Consider the following 15,961-nt stretch of genomic DNA (forward strand, 5'->3'; position numbering starts at 1 on the left):
CTGGGGCTGAGGTTGCCGAGGTAGTTAAAAAGCTCCTCGGTGGCAAGGCCCCGGGGATGGATGAGATCCGCCCGGAGTTCCTTAAGGCTAAGGATGCTGTGGGGCTGTCTTGGTTGACAAGACTCTGCAACATCGCGTGGACATCGGGGGAGGTACCTCTAGATTGGCAGACCGGGGTGGTGGTTCCTCTCTTTAAGAAGGGGAACCAGAGGGTGTGTTTCAACTATCGTGGGATCACACTCCTCAGCCTTCCCGGTAAGGTCTATTCAGGTGTACTGGAGAGGAGGATACGCCGGATAGTCGAACCTCGGATTCAGGAGTAACAATGTGGTTTTCGTCCTGGTCGTGAAACTGTGGACCAGCTCCATACTCTCGGCAGGGTCCTTGAGGGTCCATGGGAGTTTGCCCAACCAGTCTACATGGGCTTTGTGGACTAGGAGAAGGCATTCGACCGTGTACCCCGGGAAGTCCTGTGGGGAGTGCTCAGAGAGTATGGAGTAACGGACTGTCTGATTGTGGCAGTACGCTCCCTGTATGATCAGTGTCAGAGCTTGGTCTGCATTGCCGGCAGTAAGTCGGACCCGTTTCCAGTGAGGGTTGGACTCCGCCAAGGCTGCCCTTTGTCACCGATTCGGTTCACTACCTTTATGGACACAATTTCTAGGCGCAGTCAGGGCGTCGAGGGTATCTGGTTTGGTGGCTGCAGGATTAGGTCTCTGCTTTTTGCAGATGATGTGGTCCTGATGGATTCATCTGGCCAAGATCTTCAGAGGGAAGTCTGGGCTTCCCTGCTTAGGCTGCTTCCCCCGCGACCCGACCTCGGATAAGCGGAAGAAGATGGATGGATGGATGGATATACATATATATATATATGTCTTAATAAGGTTATCCAAAAAATAGTGCTCGATACCGTAGTAGAGCGCAATATATGTATGTGAGGGGAAAAAAAAATCACAAGACTATTTCATCTCTACAGGCCTGTTTCATGAGGGGGGGTACCCTCAATCGTCAGGAGATTTTAATGGGAGCATTCGCATACCATGGTTTATATAGGGCACAGAGTGGGTGGGTACAGGCTGGCCTAGGGGCGTGGTGATTGGCTCATGTGTTACCTAGGAGGTGTTTCCGTCTATGGCGGCATGTTGTTACAATTTCGCTGCGCTTGTTGAGGGATGACAGGTCTGGACGGTAAATAATAAACAGTTTCTCTTTCAAGCATAGGTTGCATCTTTTATTACCACTATTGTAAGGTGTGCTGGATGCAAGAATTTGCCATGTTATTGAATATTCAACATTATTGTCTTTGAGGTCCCAAATGTGTTTGCTGAGTTCTGTGGTATTTCGCAGGTTTTTGTTCCTGAAAGAAGCCTTGTGGTTGTTCCATCTGGTTTTGAATTCACCCTCGGTTAATCCTACATATGTGTCGGATGTGTTAATGTCCTTGCGTATTACCTTAGATTGGTAGACAACTGATGTTTGTAAGCACCCCCCGTTGAGAGGGCAATCAGGTTTCTTTCGACAGTTACATGCTTTGTTGGTTTTGGAGTCGTTCTGACTGGGGGTCGACGGATCATTTGCAATTGTTTTGTTGTGGTTTGAGATGATTTGTCGTATATTGTTCATGCAGCTGTAGCTCAATTTGATGTTGTTCTTGTTGAATACTTTTCTTAGGTTGTTGTCTTTGGGAAAGTGTTTGTCAATCAGATTGAGGAATTTGTGTCCAACCCACGCCAGGAAACCAGCCAAAAAAGAACAGAAAACGAAGCGGCATCATCTGGTACAACCCCCCATACAGCAAAAACGTCTCAACGAACATTGGACACAAATTCCTCAATCTGATTGACAAACACTTTCCCAAAGACAACAACCTAAGAAAAGTATTCAACAAGAACAACATCAAATTGAGCTACAGCTGCATGAACAATATACGACAAATCATCTCAAACCACAACAAAACAATTGCAAATGAGCCGTCGACCCCCAGTCAGAACGACTCCAAAACCAACAAAGCATGTAACTGTCGAAAGAAACCTGATTGCCCTCTCAACGGGGGGTGCTTACAAACATCAGTTGTCTACCAATCTAAGGTAATACGCAAGGACATTAACACATCCGACACATATGTAGGATTAACCGAGGGTGAATTCAAAACCAGATGGAACAACCACAAGGCTTCTTTCAGGAACAAAAACCTGCGAAATACCACAGAACTCAGCAAACACATTTGGGACCTCAAAGACAATAATGTTGAATATTCAATAACATGGCAAATTCTTGCATCCAGCACACCTTACAATAGTGGTAATAAAAGATGCAACCTATGCTTGAAAGAGAAACTGTTTATTATTTACCGTCCAGACCTGTCATCCCTCAACAAGCGCAGCGAAATTGTAACAACATGCCGCCATAGACGGAAACACCTCCTAGGTAACACATGAGCCAATCACCACGCCCCTAGGCCAGCCTGTACCCACCCACTCTGTGCCCTATATAAACCGTGGTATGCGAATGCTCCCATTAAAATCTCCTGACGATTGAGGGTACCCCCCCTCATGAAACAGGCCTGTAGAGATGAAATAGTCTTGTGATTTTTTTCCCCCACACATACATATATATATATATATATATATATATATATATATATATATATATAATTTGCACACTACTGACGAGTGATGCACCGAAAATTCAGCCGCCGAAAAAAGATTTTGCTCACTGAAACTGGAAGACTTGATTGGTCCACACATGCGCAGAGACTACACAACATCCTGTCAAACTGTTTTACAGCAGTTTTGTTTGTGCACGCCCACCGTTATCATGGTTTTCTTTTTTGTTATCAGAATTATTTTCATTTCAATAACAATATCATATTAAATATTACATACAAAACTACAAACCAAAGTTTATTTGAGAATACAGTATTTTGAAACCTTGGAGCCGTACAGAAATCTGAGCGATGTGTTCAGCAGGTTTAAATGGCAAAGAAATCCACTTTATTTAGATCAAATATTCACAGTACTGACAATCTAAAAGTCTACTTTTTGTTAGGCCTCAGATATAATAATAATTTGATTTTACATTTATAATGGCTTATTGCCGACCATAGCTGAGGGTCACTGTGGTTTTTGCTAAAAGTAGTAAACACATATAGGGCCTGACTCACTAAGATCCAAATACCTCAGGCTAAACAGCCTGTGCAATCTATAAACTAGCGTGTACTATTAGTAGGCATGTTGCGTGTGCAATTAAATGTGGCGCAGACCGCATTATCTAAATGAGGATTTTGCGTGTATTATATGGGGCATCACCACAAAGACACTTATTAATTGCGCATTTTCAAACAAGCAGAAGACTTGTACCAATTTTATGGGCATTTCAAAAACAATAGTGCAGTGCATATTTGTATTAAACATTTTTTACCGCTGAGGGTGCATGGGAGGGAGGCGGCACTTACTGTGCTAAAGACGCGAAAAATGCAAACTTCAAGAAGTTTTTATCATGTAGAATATACAGTATGTTAATAATATATATTACATTTGAAAAAAAACATTTGTTTTAATCAGCTTCTTAAATCCTCTGGCATGTATGAAATTATGAAAGGATGTTGCTGAATATACGATGTGTCTAATATTTTTTAGTTTTGACCTTTCAAATATGTGGACATGTACACATATGACGGAGGATTCTCTTGTATTTGCAGCGCCAGCATTCCTTTCTCACAGCCGTGTGTGTAACTGTCAGTTTGCCCGTCCTTTTCAAACATGCTAAATAAAACACAAAATAGTTCTCCTAAACGGTGAGGAATGTTGGTAAATCACATTGGGCGTGCTGTATATTACATATGCAATTTCTTCTTTCAGTATTGTAGGCATTTTGATATTTTGCATATTAATGAAGACAGAGACACAAAATGGATTGCACGCCTTGTTCTGCTCACCTAAGAGACGCAATATACTTCTCACACTTTTAGTACATCTGCTTTGAAATTGCTATCAAGTTTGCACGTGTTTTAGTACACGCAAACCTTTAGTAAATTAGGCCCTTGGTCACATGGTTAAAACGTGATTAGGAAGTGAATACTTTGTGGGCCCAACCGCACCCTGACTCTACCTCCAGCTGGCGCCAGACATTTAAGTTTGAAACCCCAGTTCTAGTTGGTCCCTTTTTCTTAATTGAACTCCTAAACTCAAATCATTTTGGCAGCACATTCTAATCTATTGAAATGCAAGAGTAAGAACATCTCCCAGATGAACAATTGTTCATTTACAAAAGACTACAAAAGACTCATTTACAAATGTCACATCTCAGATTTTGCGCTGTGTGCAGGCGCCAAGTCCTGTTGGAACTTGAAATCTCCATCTCCATAGAGCAGGTCAGCAGCAGGAAGCATGAAGTGCTCTAAAACTTGCTGGTAGACGGCTGCGTTGACCCTGGATCTCAGGAAACAGAGTGGACCGACACCAGCAGATGACATGGCACCCCAAACCATCACCCAACCATGCAAATTTTGCATTTCCTTTGGAAATCGAGGTCCCAGAGTCTGGAGGAAGACAGTAGAGGCACAGGATCCACGTTGCCTGAAGTCTAGTGTAAAGTTTCCACCATCAGTGATGGTTTGGGGTGCCATGTCATCTGCTGGTGTCGGTCCACTCCACTCTGTTTCCTGAGATCCAGGGTCAACGCAGCCGTCTACCAGCAAGTTTTAGAGCACTTCATGCTTCCTGCTGCTCACCTGCTCTATGGAGATGGAGATTTCAAGTTCCAACAGGACTTGGCGCCTGCACACAGCGCAAAATCTACCCGTGCCTGGTTTACGGACCATGGTATTTCTGTTCTAAATTGGCCCGCCAACTCCCCTGACCTTAGCCCCATAGAAAATCTGTGGGGTATTGTGAAAAGGAAGATGCAGAATGCCAGACCCAAAAACGCAGAAGAGTTGAAGGCCACTATGAGAGCAACCTGGGCTCTCATAACACCTGAGCAGTGCCAGAAACTCATCGACTCCCATGCCACGCCGCATTAACGCAGTAATTGAGGCAAAAGGAGCTCCAACCAAGTATTGAGTATTGTACATGCTCATATTTTTCATTTTCATACTTTTCAGTTGGCCAACATTTCTAAAAATCCCTTTTTTGTATTAGCCTTAAGTAATATTCTAATTTTGTGACACACGGAATTTTGGATTTTCATTTGTTGCCACTTCAAATCATCAAAATTAAATGAAATAAACATTTGAATGCATCAGTCTGTGTGCAATGAATAAATATAATGTACAAGTTACACCTTTTGAATGCAATTACTGAAATAAATCAAGTTTTTCAAAATATTCTAATTTACTGGCTTTTACCTGTATATAGGTACATTTTTAAAATCACAACACTTTTTCCCCATGGTCACAGGACGGTTTCATAATATCAAGGGAAAAACTTAATATAAGACGACCCTGAATATACAACAAAAAAGGTTGTATTAAAAAGCAATGTAATCATATTTGATTCATTGAAAAAAAAAATTGTTCTTCTCTGTTTGACAGTTTGGGGACATGCCGCTGTAGACACAACACAACAGAGACAGCTGTGTGCTTGTATGTGCATCAATGGGGCGAGTTGGCACAGTTATCTGCTTGAAGATTGCAGACCTGCCAACATGTACGCATTTTTCGTTCTCTGCAAACACTTTGACCCTTAAATACCCTGTACTACGCTTCATTGCTCTCAGGTACGCATTGAGGTGCATTTCACCGGTTACAGTTTCACACACCAGTTACATGGCTCACTTATGACCCTGCAAACTCTCTTGTGTAGCATTGAGGGCTGGACGATTATGGCAAAAAAAAATAATTACCATTATTTTGATAGATATTGTAATCAGGATTAATTACACAATTATTCATTAATTTGAATAAACTGCAACACATAAAATAATAATAGTAATAACAATACATTTAAATAACAATAGCAATAGAAAAAACAATGACATTCAGTTGTAATTGTTTTTAACTCTGTTTTTTTACCTTTTACTCTTATTTAACCACCATAGAGTGTGTGCTTTTTGTGTTAAATACAATTATATAAAACGTTTCTGTCGCTACTACTACTACTTAGCAAAATAAAAGTCGTTACATATTTAAAATGTGTATTTTTACGTTCAAATAAATTAAAGTAATATAATGTATGAATGGGTATATGTAGGGTTCTAATCTTTTTATGGCCGTTAAGTAGAGGAGACAAGGACATCAGCGTGGATCTACTTAGCTTCATTTTGTAACTCACTTAAGTAAACAACTTTGTCATTCAATCGCTATTTCTTCGGAATCAAAGGCTATAATAATAATATGGGATATATATATATATATACAGGTAAAAGCCAGTAAATTAGAATATTTTGAAAAACTTGATTTATTTCAGTAATTGCATTCAAAAGGTGTAACTTGTACATTATATTTATTCATTGCACACAGACTGATGCATTCAAATGTTTATTTCATTTAATTTTGATGATTTGAAGTGGCAACAAATGAAAATCCAAAATTCCGTGTGTCACAAAATTAGAATATTACTTAAGGCTAATACAAAAAATGGATTTTTAGAAATGTTGGCCAACTGAAAAGTATGAAAATGAAAAATATGAGCATGTACAATACTCAATACTTGGTTGGAGCTCCTTTTGCCTCAATTACTGCGTTAATGCGGCGTGGCATGGAGTCGATGAGTTTCTGGCACTGCTCAGGTGTTATGAGAGCCCAGGTTGCTCTGATAGTGGCCTTCAACTCTTCTGCGTTTTTGGGTCTGGCATTCTGCATCTTCCTTTTCACAATACCCCACAGATTTTCTATGGGGCTAAGGTCAGGGGAGTTGGCGGACCAATTTAGAACAGAAATACCATGGTCCGTAAACCAGGCACGGGTAGATTTTGCGCTGTGTGCAGGCGCCAAGTCCTGTTGGAACTTGAAATCTCCATCTCCATAGAGCAGGTCAGCAGCAGGAAGCATGAAGTGCTCTAAAACTTGCTGGTAGACGGCTGCGTTGACCCTGGATCTCAGGAAACAGAGTGGACCGACACCAGCAGATGACATGGCACCCCAAACCATCACCCAACCATGCAAATTTTGCATTTCCTTTGGAAATCGAGGTCCCAGAGTCTGGAGGAAGACAGGAGAGGCACAGGATCCACGTTGCCTGAAGTCTAGTGTAAAGTTTCCACCATCAGTGATGGTTTGGGGTGCCATGTCATCTGCTGGTGTCGGTCCACTCTGTTTCCTGAGATCCAGGGTCAACGCAGCCGTCTACCAGCAAGTTTTAGAGCACTTCATGCTTCCTGCTGCTCACCTGCTCTATGGAGATGGAGATTTCAAGTTCCAACAGGACTTGGCGCCTGCACACAGCGCAAAATCTACCCGTGCCTGGTTTACGGACCATGGTATTTCTGTTCTAAATTGGCCCGCCAACTCCCCTGACCTTAGCCCCATAGAAAATCTGTGGGGTATTGTGAAAAGGAAGATGCAGAATGCCAGACCCAAAAACGCAGAAGAGTTGAAGGCCACTATGAGAGCAACCTGGGCTCTCATAACACCTGAGCAGTGCCAGAAACTCATCGACTCCATGCCACGCCGCATTAACGCAGTAATTGAGGCAAAAGGAGCTCCAACCAAGTATTGAATATTGTACATGCTCATATTTTTCATTTTCATACTTTTCAGTTGGCCAACATTTCTAAAAATCCCTTTTTTGTATTAGCCTTAAGTAATATTCTAATTTTGTGACACACGGAATTTTGGATTTTCATTTGTTGCCACTTCAAATCATCAAAATTAAATGAAATAAACATTTGAATGCATCAGTCTGTGTGCAATGAATAAATATAATGTACAAGTTACACCTTTTGAATAAAATTACTGAAATAAATCAAGTTTTTCAAAATATTCTAATTTACTGGCTTTTACCTGTATATATGGACTTTTGTGCTCATCACATAAGGGTGTCCATATGTGCACTTGGCACCAGGACACCCTAGGCCGCAGTTCCATGATCGATTTTGCAGTTGTGTCATCGGATTTACGGTCTCATGTTTTGGACACTCGGGTGAAAAGAGGGGCGGAGCTTTCTACCGATCACCACCTGGTGGTAAGTTGGCTGTGATGGTGGGGGAGAATGCCGGACAGACCTGGCAGGCCCAAACGCATTGTGAGGGTCTGCCTAGCACAGGGGTCGTCAACCTTTACCACTAAAAGAGCCATTTTGACCCGTTTCACAAATTAAAGAAAACAATGGGAGCCACAAAACTCTTTTGAAATTTAAAATGAAATAACACTGCATACTAAGTTTTTTTTTTGCTTTGTGCTATGTATAAACCAGGGGTCTCACACACGCGGCCCACACCTTAATATGAAAATGTAATGTTAGTGCGGCCCGCGAGTTTTATATGAATGCCGCTTGACAGCGTCATACTTGCCAACCCTCCCGATTTTTCCGGGAGAATCCCGAATTTCAGGGCAACTATTCTCTCGAATGTCTGCTGAGTTTCACGCTAACAACAATAATAAGGGTGTGCTATGATGGCACTGCCTTTAGCGCCCTTTACAACCTGTACAAACAGCATGCCAGCCCATTTACATGTTATATGAGGCTTCTGCAGACACACATGAGTGACTGCAAGCCATACTTGGTCAACAGCCATACAGGTCACACTGAGGATGGCCGTATAAACAACTTTAACACTCTTACTAATATGCGCCACACTGTGAACCCACACCAAACAAGAATGACAAACACATTTCGGGAGAACATCCGCACCGTAACACAACAGAACAAATACCCAGAATCCCATGCATCCCTAACTCTTCTGGGCTACATTATACACCCCCGCTACCACCAAATCCCGCCCCCCCAACCCCGTGCGTCGGTTGAGGTGGTCGGGGTTGGGGGGGCGGGATTTGGTGGTAGCGGGGGTGTATAATGTAGCCCAGAAGAGTTATGGATGCATGGGATTCTGGGTATTTGTTCTGTTGTGTTTATGTTGTGTTACGGTGCGGATGTTCTCCCGAAATGTGTTTGTCATTCTTGTTTGGTGTGGGTTCACAGTGTGGCGCATATTAGTAAGAGTGTTAAAGTTGTTTATACGGCCACCCACAGTGTGACCTGTATGGCTGTTGACCAAGTGTGCTTTGCAGTCACTTACGTGTGTAAGCAGAGGCCGCATACAACATGTGACTGGGCCGGCACACAGATAGTATGGTGAAAAAGCGGACGCGACGACAGGTTGGAGAGGACGCTAAAGGCAGTGCCATCACGGCACGCCCTCAATATTGTTGTCCGGGTGAAAATCTGAGAATATTTGCCCCGGGAGATTTCCGGGAGAGGCACTGAAACCTGGAAGTCTCCCGGAAAAATCGGGAGGGTCAGCAAGTATGCAGCTGAGCCGCATCAGAGTGGTCAAAGAGCCGCATGCGGCTCCGGAGCCGCGGGTTGCCGACCCCTGGCCTAGCAGAGTCTCCTGTCAGAGAGAGTTTCAATTCCCGCCTCCGGAAGAACTTTGAACATGTCACGAGGGAGGCACTGGACATTGAGTCCGAGTGGACGATGTTCCGTACCTCTATTGTCGAGGTGGCCGATTGGAGCTGTGGCCGCAAGGTGGTTGGTGCCTGTCGTGGCGGTAATCCTAGAACCCGCTGGTGGAGACCAGCGGTGAGGGATGCCGTCAAGCTGAAGAAAGAGTCCTATCGGGTTCTTTTGACTCATAGGACTCCGGAGGCAGCAGACAGGTACCGACAGGCCAAGCGGTGTGCGGCTTCAGCGGTCGCGGAGGCAAAAACTCGGACATGGGAGGATCCTACAATCCTACCAACACGTCTTCCTATGAGGAAGCAGTGCCTGGGGAATTTGTGGTGGGCTCTCTTATTTCTGGGGCTGAGGTTGCCGAGGTAGTTAAAAAGCTCCTCGGTGGCAAGGCCCCGGGGATGGATGAGATCCGCCCGGAGTTCCTTAAGGCTAAGGATGCTGTGGGGCTGTCTTGGTTGACAAGACTCTGCAACATCGCGTGGACATCGGGGGAGGTACCTCTAGATTGGCAGACCGGGGTGGTGGTTCCTCTCTTTAAGAAGGGGAACCAGAGGGTGTGTTTCAACTATCGTGGGATCACACTCCTCAGCCTTCCCGGTAAGGTCTATTCAGGTGTACTGGAGAGGAGGATACGCCGGATAGTCGAACCTCGGATTCAGGAGTAACAATGTGGTTTTCGTCCTGGTCGTGAAACTGTGGACCAGCTCCATACTCTCGGCAGGGTCCTTGAGGGTCCATGGGAGTTTGCCCAACCAGTCTACATGGGCTTTGTGGACTAGGAGAAGGCATTCGACCGTGTACCCCGGGAAGTCCTGTGGGGAGTGCTCAGAGAGTATGGAGTAACGGACTGTCTGATTGTGGCAGTACGCTCCCTGTATGATCAGTGTCAGAGCTTGGTCTGCATTGCCGGCAGTAAGTCGGACCCGTTTCCAGTGAGGGTTGGACTCCGCCAAGGCTGCCCTTTGTCACCGATTCGGTTCACTACCTTTATGGACACAATTTCTAGGCGCAGTCAGGGCGTCGAGGGTATCTGGTTTGGTGGCTGCAGGATTAGGTCTCTGCTTTTTGCAGATGATGTGGTCCTGATGGATTCATCTGGCCAAGATCTTCAGAGGGAAGTCTGGGCTTCCCTGCTTAGGCTGCTTCCCCCGCGACCCGACCTCGGATAAGCGGAAGAAGATGGATGGATGGATGGATATACATATATATATATATGTCTTAATAAGGTTATCCAAAAAATAGTGCTCGATACCGTAGTAGAGCGCAATATATGTATGTGAGGGGAAAAAAAAATCACAAGACTATTTCATCTCTACAGGCCTGTTTCATGAGGGGGGGTACCCTCAATCGTCAGGAGATTTTAATGGGAGCATTCGCATACCATGGTTTATATAGGGCACAGAGTGGGTGGGTACAGGCTGGCCTAGGGGCGTGGTGATTGGCTCATGTGTTACCTAGGAGGTGTTTCCGTCTATGGCGGCATGTTGTTACAATTTCGCTGCGCTTGTTGAGGGATGACAGGTCTGGACGGTAAATAATAAACAGTTTCTCTTTCAAGCATAGGTTGCATCTTTTATTACCACTATTGTAAGGTGTGCTGGATGCAAGAATTTGCCATGTTATTGAATATTCAACATTATTGTCTTTGAGGTCCCAAATGTGTTTGCTGAGTTCTGTGGTATTTCGCAGGTTTTTGTTCCTGAAAGAAGCCTTGTGGTTGTTCCATCTGGTTTTGAATTCACCCTCGGTTAATCCTACATATGTGTCGGATGTGTTAATGTCCTTGCGTATTATCTTAGATTGGTAGACAACTGATGTTTGTAAGCACCCCCCGTTGAGAGGGCAATCAGGTTTCTTTCGACAGTTACATGCTTTGTTGGTTTTGGAGTCGTTCTGACTGGGGGTCGACGGATCATTTGCAATTGTTTTGTTGTGGTTTGAGATGATTTGTCGTATATTGTTCATGCAGCTGTAGCTCAATTTGATGTTGTTCTTGTTGAATACTTTTCTTAGGTTGTTGTCTTTGGGAAAGTGTTTGTCAATCAGATTGAGGAATTTGTGTCCAACCCACGCCAGGAAACCAGCCAAAAAAGAACAGAAAACGAAGCGGCATCATCTGGTACAACCCCCCATACAGCAAAAACGTCTCAACGAACATTGGACACAAATTCCTCAATCTGATTGACAAACACTTTCCCAAAGACAACAACCTAAGAAAAGTATTCAACAAGAACAACATCAAATTGAGCTACAGCTGCATGAACAATATACGACAAATCATCTCAAACCACAACAAAACAATTGCAAATGAGCCGTCGACCCCCAGTCAGAACGACTCCAAAACCAACACAGCATGTAACTGTCGAAAGAAACCTGATTGCCCTCTCAACGGGGGGTGCTTACAAACATCAGTTGTCTACCAATCTAAGGTAATACGCAAGGACATTAACACATCCGACACATATGTAGGATTAACCGAGGGTGAATTCAAAACCAGATGGAACAACCACAAGGCTTCTTTCAGGAACAAAAACCTGCGAAATACCACAGAACTCAGCAAACACATTTGGGACCTCAAAGACAATAATGTTGAATATTCAATAACATGGCAAATTCTTGCATCCAGCACACCTTACAATAGTGGTAATAAAAGATGCAACCTATGCTTGAAAGAGAAACTGTTTATTATCTACCGTCCAGACCTGTCATCCCTCAACAAGCGCAGCAAAATTGTAACAACATGCCGCCATAGACGGAAACACCTCCTAGGCAACACATGAACCAATCACCACGCCCCTAGGCCAGCCTGTACCCACCCACTCTGTGCCCTATATAAACCATGGTATGCGAATGCTCCCATTAAAATCTCCTGACGATTGAGGGTACCCCCCTCATGAAACAGGCCTGTAGAGATGAAATAGTCTTGTGATTTTTTCCCCCCACACATACATATATATATATATATATATATATATATATATATATATATAATTTGCACACTACTGACGAGTGATGCACCGAAAAAAATTCAGCCGCCGAAAAAAGATTTTGCTCACTGAAACTGGAAGACTTGATTGGTCCACACATGCGCAGAGACTACACAACATCCTGTCAAACTGTTTTACAGCAGTTTTGTTTGTGCACGCCCACTGTTATCATGGTTTTCTTTTTTGTTATCAGAATTATTTTCATTTCAATAACAATATCATATTAAATATTACATACAAAACTACAAACCAAAGTTTATTTGAGAATACAGTATTTTGAAACCTTGGAGCCGTACAGAAATCTGAGCGATGTGTTCAGCAGGTTTAAATGGCAAAGAAATCCACTTTATTTAGATCAAATATTCACAGTACTGACAATCTAAAAGTCTACTTTTTGTTAGGCCTCAGATATAATAATAATTTGATTTTACATTTATAATGGCTTATTGCCGACCATAGCTGAGGGTCACTGTGGTTTTTGCTAAAAGTAGTAAACACATATAGGGCCTGACTCACTAAGATCCAAATACCTCAGGCTAAACAGCCTGTGCAATCTATAAACTAGCGTGTACTATTAGTAGGCATGTTGCGTGTGCAATTAAATGTGGCGCAGACCGCATTATCTAAATGAGGATTTTGCGTGTATTATATGGGGCATCACCACAAAGACACTTATTAATTGCGCATTTTCCAACAAGCAGAAGACTTGTACCAATTTTATGGGCATTTCAAAAACAACAGTGCAGTGCATATTTGTATTAAACATTTTTTACCGCTGAGGGTGCATGGGAGGGAGGCGGCACTTACTGTGCTAAAGACGCGAAAAATGCAAACTTCAAGAAGTTTTTATCATGTAGAATATACAGTATGTTAATAATATATATTACATTTGAAAAAAAACATTTGTTTTAATCAGCTTCTTAAATCCTCTGGCATCTATGAAATTATGAAAGGATGTTGCTGAATAGACGATGTGTCTAATATTTTTTAGTTTTGACCTTTCAAATATGTGGACATGTACACATATGACGGAGCATTCTCTTGTATTTGCAGCGCCAGCATTCCTTTCTCACAGCCGTGTGTGTAACTGTCAGTTTGCACGTCCTTTTCAAACATGCTAAATAAAACACAAAATAGTTCTCCTAAACGGTGAGGAATGTTGGTAAATCACATTGGGCGTGCTGTATATTACATATGCAATTTCTTCTTTCAGTATTGTAGGCATTTTGATATTTTGCATATTAATGAAGACAGAGACACAAAATGGATTGCACGCCTTGTTCTGCTCACCTAAGAGACGCAATATACTTCTCACACTTTTAGTACATCTGCTTTGAAATTGCTATCAAGTTTGCACGTGTTTTAGTACACGCAAACCTTTAGTAAATTAGGCCCTTGGTCACATGGTTAAAACGTGATTAGGAAGTGAATACTTTGTGGGCCCAACCGCACCCTGACTCTACCTCCAGCTGGCGCCAGACATTTAAGTTTGAAACCCCAGTTCTAGTTGGTCCCTTTTAATTAATTGAACTCCTAAACTCAAATCATTTTGGCAGCACATTCTAATCTATTGAAATGCAAGAGTAAGAACATCTCCCAGATGAACAATTGTTCATTTACAAAAGACTACAAAAGACTCATTTACAAATGTCACATCTCTACCAACCTACCAGTTAAGATTCACTGAATATAGAAGTCGGTACTGTGGGTACGGATTTGTATGTTTTGTGTATACATCAATACTGAGACCTCAATCAAAATCCAAAAATGCGAATAAGGTACCCTCTTCAGTTGAGTATATGCCAGAGGTGGGACCAAGTCATTGTTTTGCAAGTCACAAGTAAGTCTCAAGTCTTTGCCCTCAAGTCCGAGTCAAGTCCCGAGTCAAGACAGGCAAGCCCCGAGTCAAGTCCAAAGTCAAGACTGGAAAGTCACAAGTCAAGTCCTAAGTCCTGCATTTTGAATTTCGAGTCCTTTCAAGTCCTTTTAACCACAGACTAATATATTAACACAGATTGTGTATGCTTTTCAAACGCTGTATTTATTTATTAAAACAAGTGCATTTTAAATTGCAGGAAAGAAAATTGTGCTGACATTGCACTTTATAATAGCACTATTAACCAGTCATTTTAAACATTAACTCATTCCTTTACAGAACAAACACATTGAAAAATAAAGTGCAAATGTACTTATTTGTACAAAAGTGTTAACATTGAAAAAACATGACATATACGTGAACATAACAAAAAAGTTGTACTTTTTATATGTCAGGGCCCTATGCTGCATTGCATTTGCAAAAGACCAAATTAGCCAAGAGTCTGTCAGTCATTTGTGCACGATGGGGGCGTAGTATGATGCCACCATGGCTGAAAACTCGCTCCACTGGAGCACTGGAGGCAGGCACTGCCAAGACTCTCATGGCCACTCGGAACAGTGAAGGAAGAGTCTTCATGTTCAATGCCCAGAACAAAAGGGGGGAGAGAGTTGTTTTGGGTTGGTGCACTACTTGTAAGTGTATCTTGTGTTTTTTATGTTGATTTAATTAAAAAAATAAATAAAAAATAAAAAAATTCTTGTGCGGCCCGATACCAATCGATCCACGGACCAGTACCGGGCCGCGGCCCGGTGGTTGGGGACCACTGAGGTAAACAACCAACAGTATGTCAGAAAGCTAGCTAAAACGGTACACATATTCATAATATAGTATACATTTTAACTGACCTTTATTTTACTATTTTTGTCTTTTTTTAGGTGGCTAAAATACGCGGTGCTGCTGACCGCCGTCTAACGTTACGTGTGATATATTGACTAACGTAACCCTGCTTAAAAAAAATCACTGAACAAAAAGTATGAATAAGGTAGTGAACTGCAACAGATTCCCGTGTTTGCAATAACGTTATAACGTTAGCAGTGAGTTTACAGCCTCACTGATTTAACTACACAGCAAATAAAAGTCACGTTACTTAGCCAATAAACGTTATCTTACATTCAAAACTTACCGTTCTTTGTGCAACTTCAAATGCCGGACGAAGTTGGAAGTTGTTGCCTCTCCATCAGTAATTTTCGAACCACATGTGTTGCATACTGCAAACCGTTTTGTGTTGACCACCTCGTAATTTTTATACCCAACAAAATTATTTTAGGTATCATTTTTTGTTCACTGGCGTGTGGTTTGGACATGTCTTCTTCGTTGGTTGTCCTGCAATTTGATTGGATGAATGCTGTGTGATGAAAACAAAGTAGATCTAATTTGATTGGCTGTTGTACTGAGACCACACCAGCTGACACACGCAACGCTGATAGACAAGTACACAATGAAAAATACGGAGCGCTCCCGAATAACTTTTTCATCTTTGGGTTTTGGGGAAAGTAGCAAGTCATGTCAAGTCATGTCAATTCAAAAGGCTCAAGTCCAAG

The 15,961-nt window shown here is 42.5% G+C and overlaps 1 protein-coding gene across 1 annotated transcript in view; it reads right to left on the minus strand.

The window, feature by feature from the left end:
- The window catches only part of LOC133616089 (multiple epidermal growth factor-like domains protein 10), a 572,792-nt gene that overhangs the window by 80,042 nt on the left and 476,789 nt on the right, over positions 1–15,961 (minus strand). The window lies entirely within an intron of this gene.

This window comes from Nerophis lumbriciformis, linkage group LG15, assembly GCF_033978685.3.
Source record: "Nerophis lumbriciformis linkage group LG15, RoL_Nlum_v2.1, whole genome shotgun sequence".
NCBI classification, from domain to species: domain Eukaryota; kingdom Metazoa; phylum Chordata; class Actinopteri; order Syngnathiformes; family Syngnathidae; genus Nerophis; species Nerophis lumbriciformis.